The sequence below is a fragment of the Diachasmimorpha longicaudata genome, chromosome 2 (assembly GCF_034640455.1).
Source record: "Diachasmimorpha longicaudata isolate KC_UGA_2023 chromosome 2, iyDiaLong2, whole genome shotgun sequence".
Taxonomy (NCBI): domain Eukaryota; kingdom Metazoa; phylum Arthropoda; class Insecta; order Hymenoptera; family Braconidae; genus Diachasmimorpha; species Diachasmimorpha longicaudata.
This window is the reverse complement of record NC_087226.1, coordinates 8527282-8543968: the sequence shown is the minus strand read 5'-3', so window position 1 is coordinate 8543968 and position 16687 is coordinate 8527282. Positions and strand designations below refer to the sequence as shown.

Sequence of the window (16687 nt, the reverse complement as noted above, 5' to 3'; positions counted from 1 at the left end):
TTCGCCCTTTTTCTGGGTTTTTTTTGCGATACCGCGCCCCGTCGCTTCATTTCCTTCGGTGTGATAACCCATGTGGTGGGTTTCGAACCGGAAATTTGCCCTTTTTTGCTGGAGATGAATTGGACGGGCTATTCATAATTTATTTAAATAATTAAGCTTCAATGTGGCTTGTTAACTAGCACATAGGGTAATCGCGAGGGAAATTCGATTTTTGACAGTTTTTATTCGTATATGAGAAAAAGTGTCTGGCGAATTTTGATTTTTTTATCACTGACTTGGAAAAATCGAACGTGGGGGTAATTAGTGCCACAACTGTCAAATTTAGTCTACATTTCATAAAACATTATTCCAGTGAAAATAATACGATTTACTTCACATATTACAAGTGATCACGAAAATTTTCACAATCTCAATGAAATTAATTGTAAATCTATGCATTATCATCTCTGCACTTGAAATTTTCTTTTTTCCCATGAACCAGGGAAAAACCATTTCCACCATTCGTTTCTCCCCATTTCGGAATAGCGTGCACGTCAGGGTGAATGTTTACATGGATGAACAAAGGGGGGAGGAGAGTGAATAATGAAGATGGGAAATATTTACGCGAGTATATTTGTTCTCGTGTTTACATTATACTTTCGTCAAGAGCAGTTGTATACTCTAGTGGAAAGTGGGATTGTTCGAGAGGTGCCTGACGCGAAAAAAGGGATAATTTGTGGATCAGTTGGAGGTGAACGAGTGGCGTTACGATAATACATTAACTCAGCAAACGATAGTTGGTATGTAACCATGATTGTGGTTTTATTCGTTTGTATAAATTGGTACATATTTATTCATGGCGTAGCAATTAAGGTGAGTGATCGAAAAATTTGGAGATTCACGTGAGAATGTTTATCAAATGACGATGACAAATGATTCCCCTAAATTCGGAAATTAAAATGCTTGGGTTCATTTTTCAAGACGTTGGGGTCGTCAGATTTAATCCAATAATAATGATTATTGTGGTTCTAGTAAAATGAAATGAATATGCAAGTTCTTTACTAACCTGAGAGAATAAAAAATTGCAATTGAGCTGATTTTAGTTCCATAAAAAAATTAATCAGTACCTATTCGTCACACGAAGGCCCAATAATTTCTCGAAATCAAACTCAAATAACCCACAACCGTTAAAAATGACAAACAAGCCTCTTAACTGGTTTTACACACGCCCGGCAATTATCAGACATGTCATCCAGCTCGTTCCCCAACGCACACCATTAATGTGCATATAAACACGAACATCGCGAGCCCCCGGCGCATGAAAACAAAAACACTATTGCTAATACGTAAAAATTGCACTCACATTCACCGTTAAAAATCCCCTAAAAACTTCTTCACAAAGCTCTCGGCTTTTACGTTATCCAATTTTCCATTTTATTATCTACGAACAAATTCTCGTAAAAATTGATTTTGCAGATGAAAAATAAAAGAACCCTCCCTCACTCACTGGGTGCTGGGAGTGATTAATGCTATAATATTTTTTTAAACCAGCGAAGATCGAGGGGGATGAGTTGAGTACCGAAAATCACCGACTCCCAGTGAGTCAAACAAGCCGCACACACGCAAACCCGTCAAACTCTATCGACTATTAATAAAAGAGCAGAGGAAATCGAGGGGGGCATTAGCACAGAATGAACTAGAAAAAATAAGAATCAACGAAACAGCGTTCGAAAATAAATGGTGGCTCACTATCTCGGCGAGAACAATTTCCATGAGCATTGAAAAATCCACAAGATAGAGTGAGATGAGTGGAGAGCGTGACCACCTAATGCACACCCTAAAGAATATCTAATTATCTAACACGTGACTTGACACGTGTGGGAAGCCTCTCTCTCCCGTTATTTTCTGATTCATTTCTGGGATGGGGGTGAGAAGCGCAATGAGAATTGAGTGGGGGCAGGGGGGAGAGGAGGCTTTTACGCCCTCCTGGTGTGATATTTTGTAAAGTTTACTCGTACCTAGTCACCAGCTACCATGTGAAACGTATGCTGTCATTAACTACTCGTCAGAGGGGGGTGGGCTGGGGGTGAGAGAAGAAAAAATATTCACTTTGTTCTGGTCGCTGTTACGGTGAGAATTTAATTTACATTTTGTTATGCCTGAGTTTTTCGTGACTAAAATGTGTTGTTGCGAGTGGTGAATGATTTTGGAGATTAGTAGGAACATTCTATTTTTAAAGCGAATTTTAATTGATCTCACCTGAATAAAAAACGTTTATTGAAGTATTTTGACATCACCGGATCCACTTTTCTCATTTTATTATTAAATCCGGATAGATAATTTAGTGACTGTAAAATATTTCTGATGATTTTGCTGGTATATTTTAAGGGAAAGTACTTAGATAAAAAAATAATTATTTAATTACTGTTAAGGGCATAAGAAAATGTCTGGCTGCTCCCCGTTGGTGAGAAATATGTTCACATGTTCATTCTGTTTAAGTCTCAAGCCGGCACTCACTAGTGGGTGATTTAGGAATCATATAAAAGGCTCATTATGTACTCGAAGAGAACTAAAATAGTTGTCACATGGGTTGCGAATATTTCAAGTGTTTCCCATGGACTTTCAGTCGTGCCAATCAGGTGAAGGATATGACAACTATTAGGGTGACCGTATGAGTGGCGAGTGACTCTCAGAGTTTAATATTTAGTATTTTTAGTTGCGAGGGTGCTTGAAAATTTCTGGGGGAGAGGGACTTTTGGGTTATAGACGGTCTCGTGCCCTTGTCAATATGTTTCGATCCGCGGGGGGGGGGGGGGAATCGGCGTTGAGAGGAGTGCGTTATTTTTGTTCGGTTGTTGGGGGTTGAGAATGTATGGGGAATATCATCGGGGATGCATTCTGCCTCTTGTGCCTTCGAGCGGCATTCAAAGTGGAGTTAATTGATCGGAAGTCTTGAGGCTGCACGTGCCATTTTTTGGCATTGTTACAGACCCTTCGAGGGTATCGAGAGGATATTCAACAGTGCTTTGACATTCGCGTCTAGGTATCAAAAGTAAATAATCGAGTGGTGATTGTCCTTGTGAGTCACACATGATTAGATTTTTTTGCATTTTACAAAGAACATATTGTGCAAATAGCCCATCATATTTACTTGGTTTCTTATTAATTTTATTAAATACATTCTCATTACATTTTCAATTCCGAATATCACATTCTATCCCAATATTTCTCTCTGAAATACGTCCAGAATAACTTTCACTTTCAAATGTAATCGGAAGATGCAATAAAAAACTAATAGCCACAGGGATAAAATCAAGCGCTTGGGAAACGTTAAAAGTAATTGCGAGTGTGCTCCCTCTCGAAGTGTTCAAAATACATAATACCCCAGTACCACCCCGATCTCCAGTATCTCCAGAACGAGAGGGTGTTTGGCCAAAGTGACTAGATCCCTCCCAATTTTTTATATTCCATAATTACCCGTTATTTATAAGCGATAGTCCACTCAAAATACGTAGGATGTTACCCCCGACTAGTCTTTTTCCCAACAGCGTAATATGGTAATATGGGCAATGGTCCATATTGACATGAACGATGCGAGCCATTAGCAGAGAATGGCATACCACTGGGGGCCGACGACTGTTTTTAATTTCCTCGCCAAGTGAAATTTTACCCGTACCTCCGTTTGCCGGGGGAGGGAGGGGGGTTAGTAAACGCAGGGAGTTGGATATTGCCAGGAATCACTCATAATCACTTTTCCCTCCGCCCAAAAAAAAAGGGAAAAAAAAGCGTCACTAGTGGAGTCAGTCTCCTCTCCCCTCAATTTCCTTTTTTTGTTTCCATCAATTTTTCCTCCGCTCACAGTATTATTCCTCTCATTTTTTAATTCCATTCGAGATCGCACAATTGTATTTCTGGTATGAAAGCCTCCCCCACATTGAGGACACGTCTCGATATTTCTCCACAATTGCCCCACCATCATTTTTTTTCCACCATGAATTTCATTCATCGAGGGAACATGGCAGGCATTAATCGCAGTTTATTCCTGTCCTGAGTATAACGGATTGAACTATGGAATTTCGGACGAATATCCCCAGTTATATAAATTGCTTAGTATCAGTGTATAGGTCCCGGGAATGTATCTCTCATCCGACATTTATTGGACCAAAACTGATGTTTCCAATCAATCTCCAAAAAAAAAACCATTCCCCGTAACTTTCCGAAGATACAACAACGCACTTCGTATCCCAAACACTCGGGAATTAAACGTAAATAGGTGACAGAAGGTCTTAGGGCGACGGTACTAAAGTCCTTCCGTCAAGTGGTACTGACAATGAAGCAAAACAATTACCCAAACTATTTGGTTAATCAAAAAAATGTTCCCCCTGACTAAATGTCACATGTCGTATACCCAAAGCACTAGTCTCCACGAAGGTAAAACACCCTCACCGATCCACCACCTGCAACCCTTGACTCCTGTGTGTCAAGTGTCCATTAAGCTGTAACCCTTCATGAAAAAAAAAAAATCCCCATTGATTCCGATCTCAGTATTATAACCATCGGGTGGAAATTAAATCGGCATTACCATCGCCCATGGGTTGCGCTAATGTAACCTCTCCTCCCTGCGGGTTATACATCGATGGCATCGTGTGGGACGCGCACAGGTGTCCAGCCGGTTTTACTATTGCAACACAAATAGGCCCAACCCATTGGTGTACACGATAGGCGTAACGACAAACGACGTAATTTCCACATGCTATTGCTTGAAACCTATCTGATCGATTCACTTGTACTCGTCCTGAATTTATGCGTTCTCTCCCTTCATTTAATAACTCTGTCTCAATTCAACAGTCGATTATGGCACTGGTGTGTATGACTTCTGGTTCGAGTAATTATGAGTCGCACCATTAATGCCATGTATTTAATGCTGGCTTGCCTACGCGTGTAACAGTATGGGTGGTGGGTGGTGAAATTACTTTGATCGGCTCTACTGAACCCAATTATTCACCACTGAGTGTAATTATTCTCATGTGAATTTTTATTATCATCCGTTGTCACCTCTGAACAATGGAAACTGTAAATTGACTCACCCCAGTGATTACCTCATAAGAATAATGAAGAAATCGTCACTCTTGGCCGGATGATGATATTAATAAATCGTTTGAGTTATTATAAAGTCGTTGATGACCACTCGAATATTCGGGATTAGTGGATGTGTCTGAGGTACCACGACAGTTTATAAATGTCAGTGTCATTACAACCAGAATAGCGTCGAGTTATTAAAGGACTGCGATTAATTATGTGCCCCTGGTCGACAGTGTCCCTGGGGTCGCACGTCTCGTTTTAGCGAGAGGGCTACTCCCCAATTTCTCGTTATGAATCCCCATGTTTCGTACCAGTGTCATCCAACCCCCTGCCCTTCTGTGTCTCACAAGACTGTGATTTTTCTGCTGACTAGATAATGATTTAACGGGGATGATTGAGTTAGCTGTCTAGAATTCGTTAAGTGACTAATGTGACGGCAAATTAATTAGGGCTTGGGCTTAATGAACTTGCGGGGTTGATGACTTTTTCAGGGGTGGGAGGGAGGCAAGGGGGTGATTGAGAATGTGATAAAGTAAATTTGATGTAAATTTTTTGAAGGATGTTTGAATAACCTTGAGGAGCTTATATCGGTCTTGAGTCATTGCGATCCATCAATTGAAATATCATCTGCACATTGTGCGGTATTTTTCGTGACCCCAGTGACTTAACGCATCATAAAATATGATTCTTATTGCTTGAGTGCAAATATATATTTCGTATAACAAGAAAAGCTAACACGTAGGATTTACCCGAGAGCATCAGCGTCAGCAAGTAAACTAACGCGTTTCCATAAAAGGTCATAAAGTCTTAAAAGGTCGGTTTACAACCTCGGGCTTTTAATGGGGCCACCTTCTATGTGCATAATGCGCATAATGCCTTGCAGAAAAGGACGAGCTTATTTATCATGTGGAAAATTTCAACCCCCACACGTTTAAGAGGGGTTATGGCTTAGCACCAGCCACATAATCACGGTCTCTCCATTTCCATATCATCGGAGTTAAACATGAAAACTTTCACGTTGTCCGACAACTTCGGGGGCAGACATTCCCGACTGGACAAACTATTCCTGGAAATACAGTGGAAATGTGTTGTCAGACGTTAGAAAGTAAAATTTGTTTTTATCGTGTGCATTAGACACAAAAATGTGTCTTGTGGGGTACGTCTGTTATGTCTGCAGTTTCGAATTTCTCTTCTAACTTTTCCCAACAATGGATTGAAACTTATTTTCGGAACGGTTTCCTCCACGATTTTCAGGATTAAAAAAAGAATCTGAGAGCGGCACCAAATCACGGAAATATAACATGGAAAATTTTCCAGAATTCAGGAAGAATTAAAAAAAAATATCTAGCATTTTTCTGAAAATCAACATTTTTACTGCGCGTACAAATTACAAGTGTTTTTTTCCTGTTGATATTATCCTTCATCGCAATAATTATCTAATCCTCAGAAAAGTGTTAAAAATAATTTTCAAGGTATTGCCGTTGTGATGTACCTCATTTACCCGTTATCTTTTCATCGGTGCATTATAGACGAGTTGAATGGTGATATACCACCTGTGCCATGCCAACAACCTCGGAAATAAACGTCCATTCGATGGTGTACAACGTGGGTTGGTTTTTATGGTTTATGAGACACGAGGTAACAACCCAACAGTGGCAATTATTTCCTCTATCACTTCAACATCAAGCGTACCAAAGATCTGTTCGTGGTGTATAAAAATTAATAATTTAAACCTCGCCATCGACGGTTCCTCTTCTTTTTTATTATTGTTATTATTTTTCAGTGACACTGGAGACACCCCCGAAGATTGTAGTAGAGGTGAGGGAGACGCCAGTTAAAAAAATATATGAAAACGACGTAGAACCGGGAGATAATGACAGTGTACACGCCTCCAGTGTTATCTCGTGCATTTATCTCTCCCCGGATTGCTACAGTTGGTTTTGCTTTATTTCCACTTTCGGTAGGGCCCGTTAAAACTCCGTCAAACCCGAAACCATAAGTATTCTCAGGCGCAACGAGGATACACGTAAAAAATTACTCAGTTTGAAATTATGCAACTTCGGGGATATTTTTTTTTTACGATTATGGACGAGGCTGAGGCATCCTCCATTACAATAATAACCGAGGCGACAGTAGCCTTCACCAATCGTTAGTCGTTCACTGATTTGTAATTCCTCTTTCTGTAATAAGCCCGGTTCACTGACCACTTTGTTGCTAATGTTCTCGGGATTTCGCCAGTTTATGGGTTTTTTGTGCTCATTTTGTTATTGACGACTCAAGGAATATTAAAATGTTCTGGAGAATTTTTGGGCATTAATGTTAATTGCGTTATTCGTGGGGAAGTTGAAAATAAGTTTAATCAAACCGGAAATTCACATTATTCCGATCAGGAACATCTGAACGCAATTTGAAATGGCATTGAAATTCCCGGGAAAGTGGCTCATTTAGAATGACTTACGGGGAGAGAACTCGTAAAGTTTCGTAATTTCGCAAAGGAATGTGAATTTTTTTTTTGGGTTAAACGTGATTTTGTCCTCAAAATTCTGAAAACTAAAATTAAATTTTGCTGCATTGATCTGTAAAATTCCGAAATATTAATTCTGCAAAAATGTTACAGCGATTCATTTCGCTACAATACAAATTAAATCTTCCGTAAAAAAAAGGTAAACTTTTTCTTTATGAGAGATAATACGAAACATTGTACGACAGAATGTCCATGTTAATTTACAAAGGTATCGCAAGAATTTCTCATATCTCCATAATGAACCACTTTTTTTCCCTCCCACCTAACCATTCTCCGGTACGTAATCAAATTGAGTTGAATTACCCATTGACATCGACTTCAATCTACAACTCTTGCAACAGAATTCCGCTGGATTAATAAAATTGAATTAAAAATTGGATAAATAATCCGCATTCTCTCCTGCAATTGAACCCCAGTGACGCGCCATATATTAAGATTTCCCTTTTAATTTCATTCAGCAGCTCCTAAAAATCTTATTCCATTCAATTGTAGCTACTAAACGACGGCTAAACCTTCTGGAGAACATCCCAGGGGGCAATATCGTTGCTCGCAAATCACAGCTTAGCCCGCACCACATCCTCTGCGCCCTGCAAACACTTTTACTGTTATGGTGGAATATTTTATGGGGATATTGTAAAATTAAAAAGCGTCAACCCAGGCGGCACCCCAAGATCCAACGCCCAAGTGTTCGAGGCTTCTGGTGATAATAAGGGGTGGAATAGTCGCATCAGTGACACTAGTATCGAGAATGATCCCTCCTCGGTTATACCAGTCGGTCGAGATTGCTTGTATAGATTTTTTTTTTTCACCATCCACACACGTGTATGGCCCCAGCCCAACACCATATGCCCACCCCCTTTTCTATAAGAAGACTATACGTTTTAAAGCGTTCTTTTTTGTCAAGAGGGGTTCGCCAAACCACTATTTGACTTTCATTACGTCTTATATGAAGGGACGAGAGGGAAAAAAATTTATCGCCCCTGATTTTTCAGATAACAACCAAATAACGGGATGGACTGGCAGCCAGTGCATCCAATCAACTGGTTGAATCGGGGATTTACGAATTCTCCAATACAATTGCTTGAAATGAAAAAAAAAAATTTTTACCCCACGTACACAAACCAGCGGCCAATCTAGCGCTCGTAAATCAGTTGTGAAAGGAAAATTTTCACCCAGATGACCGTGATAAAGCCGAGATTGCACGTGCACGCTCGTTCCAATTATCCTGACTGCATAATTGCGAGAGTGATTGTGATAGTTGGTGTGTGCACCGGTATTTTGTATTGACACGAATAACGGTGGGATAACATGTTGGGATGGATTGATATAATTGTGGGTTTTAATTCATTCAGGTTAGCTCGATGAATGAATTCGTAGTAATCATCGCGTTGACGGTCTGGCAACTCCAGGAATATTGCGGTCAGTTCTAGGTGGATTGAATGTACTGTAAATTTCAACGATTAGAGGTTCACTGGACCGAGAGATCCTCTGAATGATGAACAATTCTTCGTGTCATTTGATGATGAATCTGGGAATTCACTGAGCGTTCAGGATTTCTCCTCTTTCCAAGGACTCTATCGCGTATTTAACCGACGATTTTGTCCCGCAAATGGGGGATCGCAATTCCTTCAGTTGTGAATAGCAAGGGCCCTAATCTCCAGCCCTCTCCTAGCTGATTGTTTTCAATTCATAACAGCAACATTTGTCGAGAAATTGAAGTCAGCCACTTACTCCGAATAACAACCAAAACAGAAAGGACAAAGGAATCCAAGAGCGATGGGGTTGCATATCCTCCCGTTGTCATGTGAGAATACGCGTCTTTGAAGGGTCGTCCAACCTTCAGTAGCAGCGGTATATACATCAGCCTCTCCAACACCTAAATTTCTCTCTTAAAGCCCAAACTGACAAGGGAGCAATTTGCCAGTTGTTTAAGTGCCAAGTGTTAAGTGCTTCGTCGTTTATGTTTCGCCATTATTGTTTTATGTTTTCAACGCCCTCCTGCGGCTTGATTTTGCAGGACGTACATAACTCCCTTCACCCCCTCATCACGCATATATCCGAATGTGTGTATAATAAAGATGAGATTCGAGGATGAGTACTAGGTTTTGAAGACGGAGGGAGGTGAAGTTAATGCAATGTGTCTAGCTGCTTAAGACACTGGCACATAAGACCGATTGAAATTAATTCACGTTTATGACTTACGCATTAAGACCGTGGCTGGTGCAAGGAGATAGGGCAGGATATGTCAGTCTTTAACGTCCTCTTTGGCTACTTGTACTTCATCCCAAAGCACCCACTTTCACTGTCCTTTTTTGGAATTGTCTGCATGAAAATTCATTTGAATAACTCAACGTGCTGAGACACTCGATATAATTCCACTGCAATATTTACTCTACCCTGATGTGTGTAGAGTTGTGTCTAATGAAATTCAAAGTTAAATAAAAACGATACGTGACAAAGGCAATGAGATACACAGCGGGGTATCGTTGAGATGTGATGGTGGAATTTTCACTGGTATTCCTCCCTCATTCTCTACATGAAAATAGTCGCATCTCCACTGGTAACAATTCTGGTATGGCAGTAAACCAAGGTTTAATCATCTGTCGGATTAGCACGTGAATTTCATTTGGCTTTTACGAGTTTTCAAGATTCACCATCCCCCTTATATTTTAAAGCACGAGATCGTAAAACATATCTCTTTTAACCCTCATGAGAGGAGTTTTTACGTTGCGGGGGGCTTTCTTTCCGCAATGCTCTAAATTCTTCAGCAGTGCTGAGAAAAACTGGGAAAATTTCATTTCACGATTAATTAACATCATTTCTATTGAATTTACGACGTGCACGGAAAGAAATATTCGGTAAAAGTTACGGAGCTCGTAGTTCACTCACGAAATCGAGTGAGAAATTTTACGTGACAGAGTCATGCGCAGAGAAATAAAAAAATTCAATTTTATAACGAATTTCCCAACTTTTCCGTACCATTTCGTCATTTATGCTAATTAATAATGTACGTTCTCACGTCAAGGATCAATTTAAAACTTAATGATCATTTTTTCGTCTATTATCGCTGTGACTCAATGCAAAGCGACTGAGGATATGAAAAAAAACTCAATAAATAATGGAGCCACCGAGTAACCCTTCCGGAAAAAGCGTTCTCGGGTCATTACGCACCGATAATAACTCTCATAAGCCAGAATCTCGAAACTCGAAAACTATTAGCATATTAATGGCCGACAGTTGAGTTAACCCTTTCATCGGTGGACTCAGACAGATTTGCATCTCTGCGCATTCGATGCTGTGTCATGGACTGATGAGTATAAGAGAGTGGTGGAGTAGGTGAATTGGTGTGAGTTGTGGGAGGGGTGGGAGGGATTTTGTCGAGTGTGGAAAAGGAATGGGAAAGAAGCTGGCGGGACGGTGGCAGTGCGTTAAAAGCTCGACGAAGGGCAAGACCCTTCTGCGAATTCGCGAGAGCGAAATTAACATGACAAACTACCCTCAGCAATAAGGGTCCAAGGGAGATATATCGCGTTTAATATGCGGGTGTATGCCAGAAACAATAGATGATGGAGGGGTTAAGCGTGCGTGAGCTGAAGCCACAAATGTGCCATCAGAGCATATATGTTTATTTCCACTCATCCATTCTGTGGAATAGAAGGATTCGGGGGTTGGGGACAGATAAAAGGGATGCGTTTTAGGGGAAAAACTGGTGTCTTTAATTAGAGCAGTTTAGAAAGAAGAAACAAGTTAGGTATTAGCATACACAAAAAATCTAGTGCTGAAAAAACGAGCGATTGAATTTTTGAACTTGAATAATTCCGTGGGTAATAATTTAAATGATAATTAAGCAGTTTAGAAACTGACGGGGGGTACAACGGGTTATAATACGGGTCCATATCATCTATAGTCTCCCCTAAAGTAATCCTAAATACTTTTTTATCTACTTTAAATCGGCTTTTGCGCTGGAAATGGAGTTTGATCGAGACGGTGGGGTAGCTTTGCCAAAAATTAGCATTCCAATTTGACCTTCCGACAGCTCCTGCGGTGCGCTCGTAAACTTTCATAATTAACGTCTTCACCCCATCGTGTCATTTGCAGAGCAAATGCTTGGGCACTAACACATCAAGCATTGTTTCAACGATAAAAGATTAATAATCTTGTTAAGTCCACGTGACTCGTAAACGATTTGTATCGAGAAGAAAGGATTCGTTAATTTTTATGCCCTTTGACATGGTTTTTCACGAAGTAAGATCACCCCTTTGCCGGGATTGTTAGCCCTCAGAAATATGGCTTTTTCATTCTCACAATTTATCGTTTCATGTGCAGTCCTGCGATCTATCTCTCTTCCTCCTTTTTATCCGGTTGTTAAAAGTATCACCGCAGCAACAAAAGACATAAAAAAGGAATGGAAAATAATTCTTTTGATATTCGCGGTAATGAGCAAGTTCGGGGATCCTTTCAAGGGTTTTATTTCAGGAGTTTGTCGCCGTGGATTTGATAATTACGAGGATTATTTCGTTTTTTCAGCAGGTGAAGGGAGAATAAACCCCGTCCTTATCGCCAGACCGCGAGGAGAAAATCGTGAAAACCTCTCGTTGAATCCAGGTAAGACTCCACTTTTCTTTTATTTCATCTCGCAACGTCAAAAAAAAAAGTCGCTCCAGAAATTTGTGTTCCCCTTCACTCCTGAGATTTTAATTCAAGCCACTAGAATTTTCAAGTATCGATCGTGCGAACGCACTTGACATTGGCTTCGTTGTATTTTAATTGAGGCGCCGGGATAAAGAAGATTGAGGGACTTAATTAATTTAAAACCTGAGTTAATTAGCGAGTTTTAATTGACCCTTCGTGGAGACCTGTCGTCACGTTTTTGGTTGCAGTTAGAGGGGCACGATACAATCAACACTTGGAATAATGTTTCATTTGAATGCCATTAAACACGTTCGCGAATACTTTTTATCAACTCGAAGTATTAACGCATGACGATATCAATCACTGAGGGTGATTCCACCCCCATAAAATTAGTCCTCGCTTTACGGGGATGTTTTTAAAAAACAAAGGGGCTATGTAGAAACAAATAAGCACAAGAGAAACTCGAAAATGAATGGGAAAATTTTTAAATACGATTGTTGATAAAATTCTTATTAATAATTACCTGGAGACCCTCAGGTGAATCCGCATTACGTCTACAAGCAAAATAATTGGCAATTGTTGAGCACTCGAATCTCGACATTACGTATCTCATTAAATCACCTACTCCGAAACGAAATCCAGGTAATTGGTTGTTATCACAGTCTTCCCGCACTATTTCACCGAAAATCGAACCTCCGAATTCTCTCAACTTGTTGAGAATAACTCGTCTTATTACGAGGGGTATAATCGTTCCAAACTCACCAGAATTTTTGTCAGACTTTTGTTCCTTACATTTACGATCAGGTTTCACCTTATCTCAATCCAAACAAACAACCCGGGGAATATCACCCGGGGTGGGAGGGTCGTAAGTGCAGAGATATTCTTGATAGGTTATTAAATTAAACGATATATCTTATTATGTTATTACCTTTTACCCCGTATCAATTACACTCGTCTCTCTCCATCCAATGTTTTTATATTCGTGAATTTATTCTCCATCTTCTTTCAACATTTCTCGCTACCTCCCAACGTCCCGTGGGATGGGTACACTAGGGTCGTGCCATGGCAACCCCTATATTGTAATTATGATTTTCTTTTTACGTCTGCACCATTTCATTTTTGGGTCTGACGATTCAACAAGGCATCGATACGTAACAAGGGGTGAGTGAATGGTAAACTCGAGGGGTTGGTTTACTCTTCGATTTAAGAATCTCCTGGCTAATCGGAATTACCCGAGACACTCTCGGGATGATGAAAAAAAATATAAAAGGAAATTGAAATGAATTCCACGCTTCGTGGAGGAGATGGAAAAAATCTATTCTCAAAAGTTTTATCTGATTCTATGAAATATGGGAACAATTTAATTTTCTAAATTGCTTTTGGCGATGGAAAGCATGTAAATGATAATTTTCCGCTCATTTACTACTGAAAATAATATAAATATTCAGTTCTTTGATGTCCTGGAGATGATGTTAATAAAATTCCGGGGAAACTCGGTTTTCAAAAAACGTAGCATTTTATTTTTGAAATTGCGGTGAGTGAATGGTTTCTTCTTCGATTTAAACAGCTCCAGGCTAATTGGCGTTATCTAATTATAATTTAATAATATAAAAGTACATTGAACTGAATTTTACAGTCGGTGGAGAATATGGAGAAATTTTATTCGTAAAACCTTCATCGAATTCTATGAAAAATGGAAATAATTTAATTCCACAAAATCGCTTTTGTTGATGGAAAACATGTAAATAATAATCTCCAAGTTATTTACCACCGAGAATAATATAAATATTCATTCCCTTGATGCTCTTCGAAATCCCAGAGACACTCGGTTTCATACAAATGCAAAATCCTCGGGGATTTTTCATTCGAAATGGTTCTCTCGTGGTATTAGATTTCCACGTCGAGACGTCGAGACCCCATTCAAATCCAAAAAGGTCTACAACAATTCGCAAAAAAACCATCACAATGCCAGAATAGTCGTTGCTATTTCTCAGTTGCTCGGTGAGTTATAAGGCGACTTGCGCCACGCAGTCGCCCACACACCGGGAGGTAACAGCATCGTGGTGGTGTGCATTCACTGGAGTTTGTAATCGTATGGAAATAAGGTGCTAAGGAGAAGTTAGGGCAACTATGTTTGCACAAGTGACGGCGCCAGTTTGGTTTTCGACGAGATTTTCAGTTTTATTGGAATACATGATCGCTTAACACATCCCTCGAAATATATTTCGAGAAAAATCAGTTCTATCGAAGAACGAAAAGTTGAAAATACTAAATTTAAAAAATTGAACCTTCCACTAACCTTTTTTGAAAATATTGATTTTCCTGTAAATTCAATGACTTCAATATTTTCATAGTCTGTCAGATCAATAAGTAATTTAATCGAGCAATTACTCTACTAATTAACTTATCAGAATCTCTTGAGGACAATGCCGTTTACCGTAATGATAATCTCATTAGCAATAATAATTGGGATTACTATAAATACATTGGCTGTAGCTGCGTAGCTCCTCGAATTTATTTCGAGTGATGTGACAAGTGGCCAGGGGAAAAAATTGAAGTGAAACAAGAGAAGCTGTCGACCTGAATATCAAACTGGGTCAAAAACCACCTCCCGGAGCGTAACAGCGTCATCCCCCCAAGTACCGTTGCTGGTCACGAAAACACTCTCGACGTTCACAGCCTTCTTGTAACGAGTTTACTCCGTCAGATCTATTTAAAACTTTCCCTCCCATTCACAGAGGTCTTCACCACCACCAGTGCTACCGCTATTTCCCTCCCAATCACTGCACCCGCTATTCCTCGCAATAAAAAAAGTGCAGGGAGAGACAGAGAGCGAACGAGCTACAACTGGAATCGATGGAACATGATTAAAAAACTTGGGAATGTAACGGAAAGAATTCGGAACAATGACAGTACAGATTCACGATGAATAATGGTAGAATCCTTCAAAGAAAAATATCATCTTGAATTATATGGCAAACCCATCATCAAAGAGCCTCCCCTCCGCAAATCCCCCACAAAGCCTCGTCGAGTCTTTCCACAAAGTGCGTTATTTACATCTCCAAGACGATGAGAATTCTTGTCGCCTCGTCGTTTTTCAATGTTCTCTAGAGGTACGAAAGAAGGAAAAAACCGAAAAAAAGTAACGTTGGCCCATGGAGAAAGGAAAAGGCATAAAGGATATCTCAACGTACTAAATATAAGTGCTTTGGATAAGAAGGGACGGTTTAAAACATTTTTATTTGGCGAGTGCAGGGGATCGCGATGTACACAGTTGGTAAATTTAAAGGGAGTGGAGAGGGTTGTGCCCAAGTTTTTTTTTCGGGATCTTGTCAGATATAATCACTGCGGCAAGAATCGACCTTCTCCCTGTCCCTGTCTTACATCATTTCTTTTTCCTCTTCTTTTTCTTACTCTTCACCTCAAGTATCAACCAGCGAGAATGTGCACAACTGGAAACCCCTCTTGGTTCCCTTCATCGCCTCCATTCTTCCACCCCTTTTTCCCACTACCCCTTGCTCCTTTGTATGTCGCTGTCTCGCGTCGTATTGTCCCTTTCAGGGTCCCAGGGGAGATCGAGAGGGAATGAGAGAGAATGAGAAAAATGGGAGTGGGGGGTGAGCAACACACCGAGATATCGGATCAATTTTTTAAGCCGAGGGTGTACGATACTTTACACTCCTTGAAGGAGGCCGCGCGTCACGATGGCCAACGAGGGTTGAAAAATATAAGAGTACGGATTATGTCGTAATATGTTTGAGAAAGAGGGAGGGCAAAAATTGTGGGTGGGCGGGATGGAAGGGGGTGTCATGTCTCGAGGGGCGAAATCAAGCCGCGAAGAAAATTAAAACGAGGAACCGAAGGTTTTTTACTGAAAGTGAAAAAGGGTCGTGGATATCAACGCGCTCATCTTCTTGAATATCTTGGCTTTTCTTCCCATCTTCTCATTCTTTTCCGACGCATTGACGTTGGAGAAATGCTCAGAGTGCTCGGAATGCCAAATGCTCACACTTTTTTTCACACTTTGTCTTCAGGGGTTTCGTTTTCGTTCATTCGCCGTCCATCGGCCACTCCAATTTCAATAATGAGAAGAGCCGAGGTTTTCTTATCGCTTTGTCAAAATTTCATTCAATGGCGTTACGGGAAATTAATTTTCGAGACATTATTTTTTCTCTGAATTTGATGGTTAAGAAGAGAATTTTTAGGGAATGAAGTGAGAAGTAATGTGGTACGCAGAGTGCGAAGGTGCTCTCGCACCCAAATACCAGATATTTCTCTTTGCCCTATGAGATCGTTTGACGCAATACCATTACAGAAGATTGATTTCAGTGCTATTCTTTCCCGCTGTTCTCTGTGATTCCTTTATCACATCGAAGTCGATGGGCATCAAGAGGTGGCTTGTTGGCAAATCGCTTCATTTCACACGAGTTTATAACACCCATCCTCACCTGCCTCGTGAATAAAATAAAT

The 16687-nt window shown here is 40.2% G+C and overlaps 1 long non-coding RNA gene across 1 annotated transcript in view; it reads left to right on the top strand.

Moving 5' to 3' along the window:
- LOC135172726 (uncharacterized) overlaps positions 1-16687 on the top strand; it is a 152846-nt gene that overhangs the window by 130435 nt on the left and 5724 nt on the right. Inside the window, exon 7 of the long non-coding RNA XR_010301160.1 lies at positions 12113-12190. This is a non-coding gene — a long non-coding RNA (uncharacterized LOC135172726). The remainder of the gene's footprint in view (positions 1-12112; positions 12191-16687) is intronic.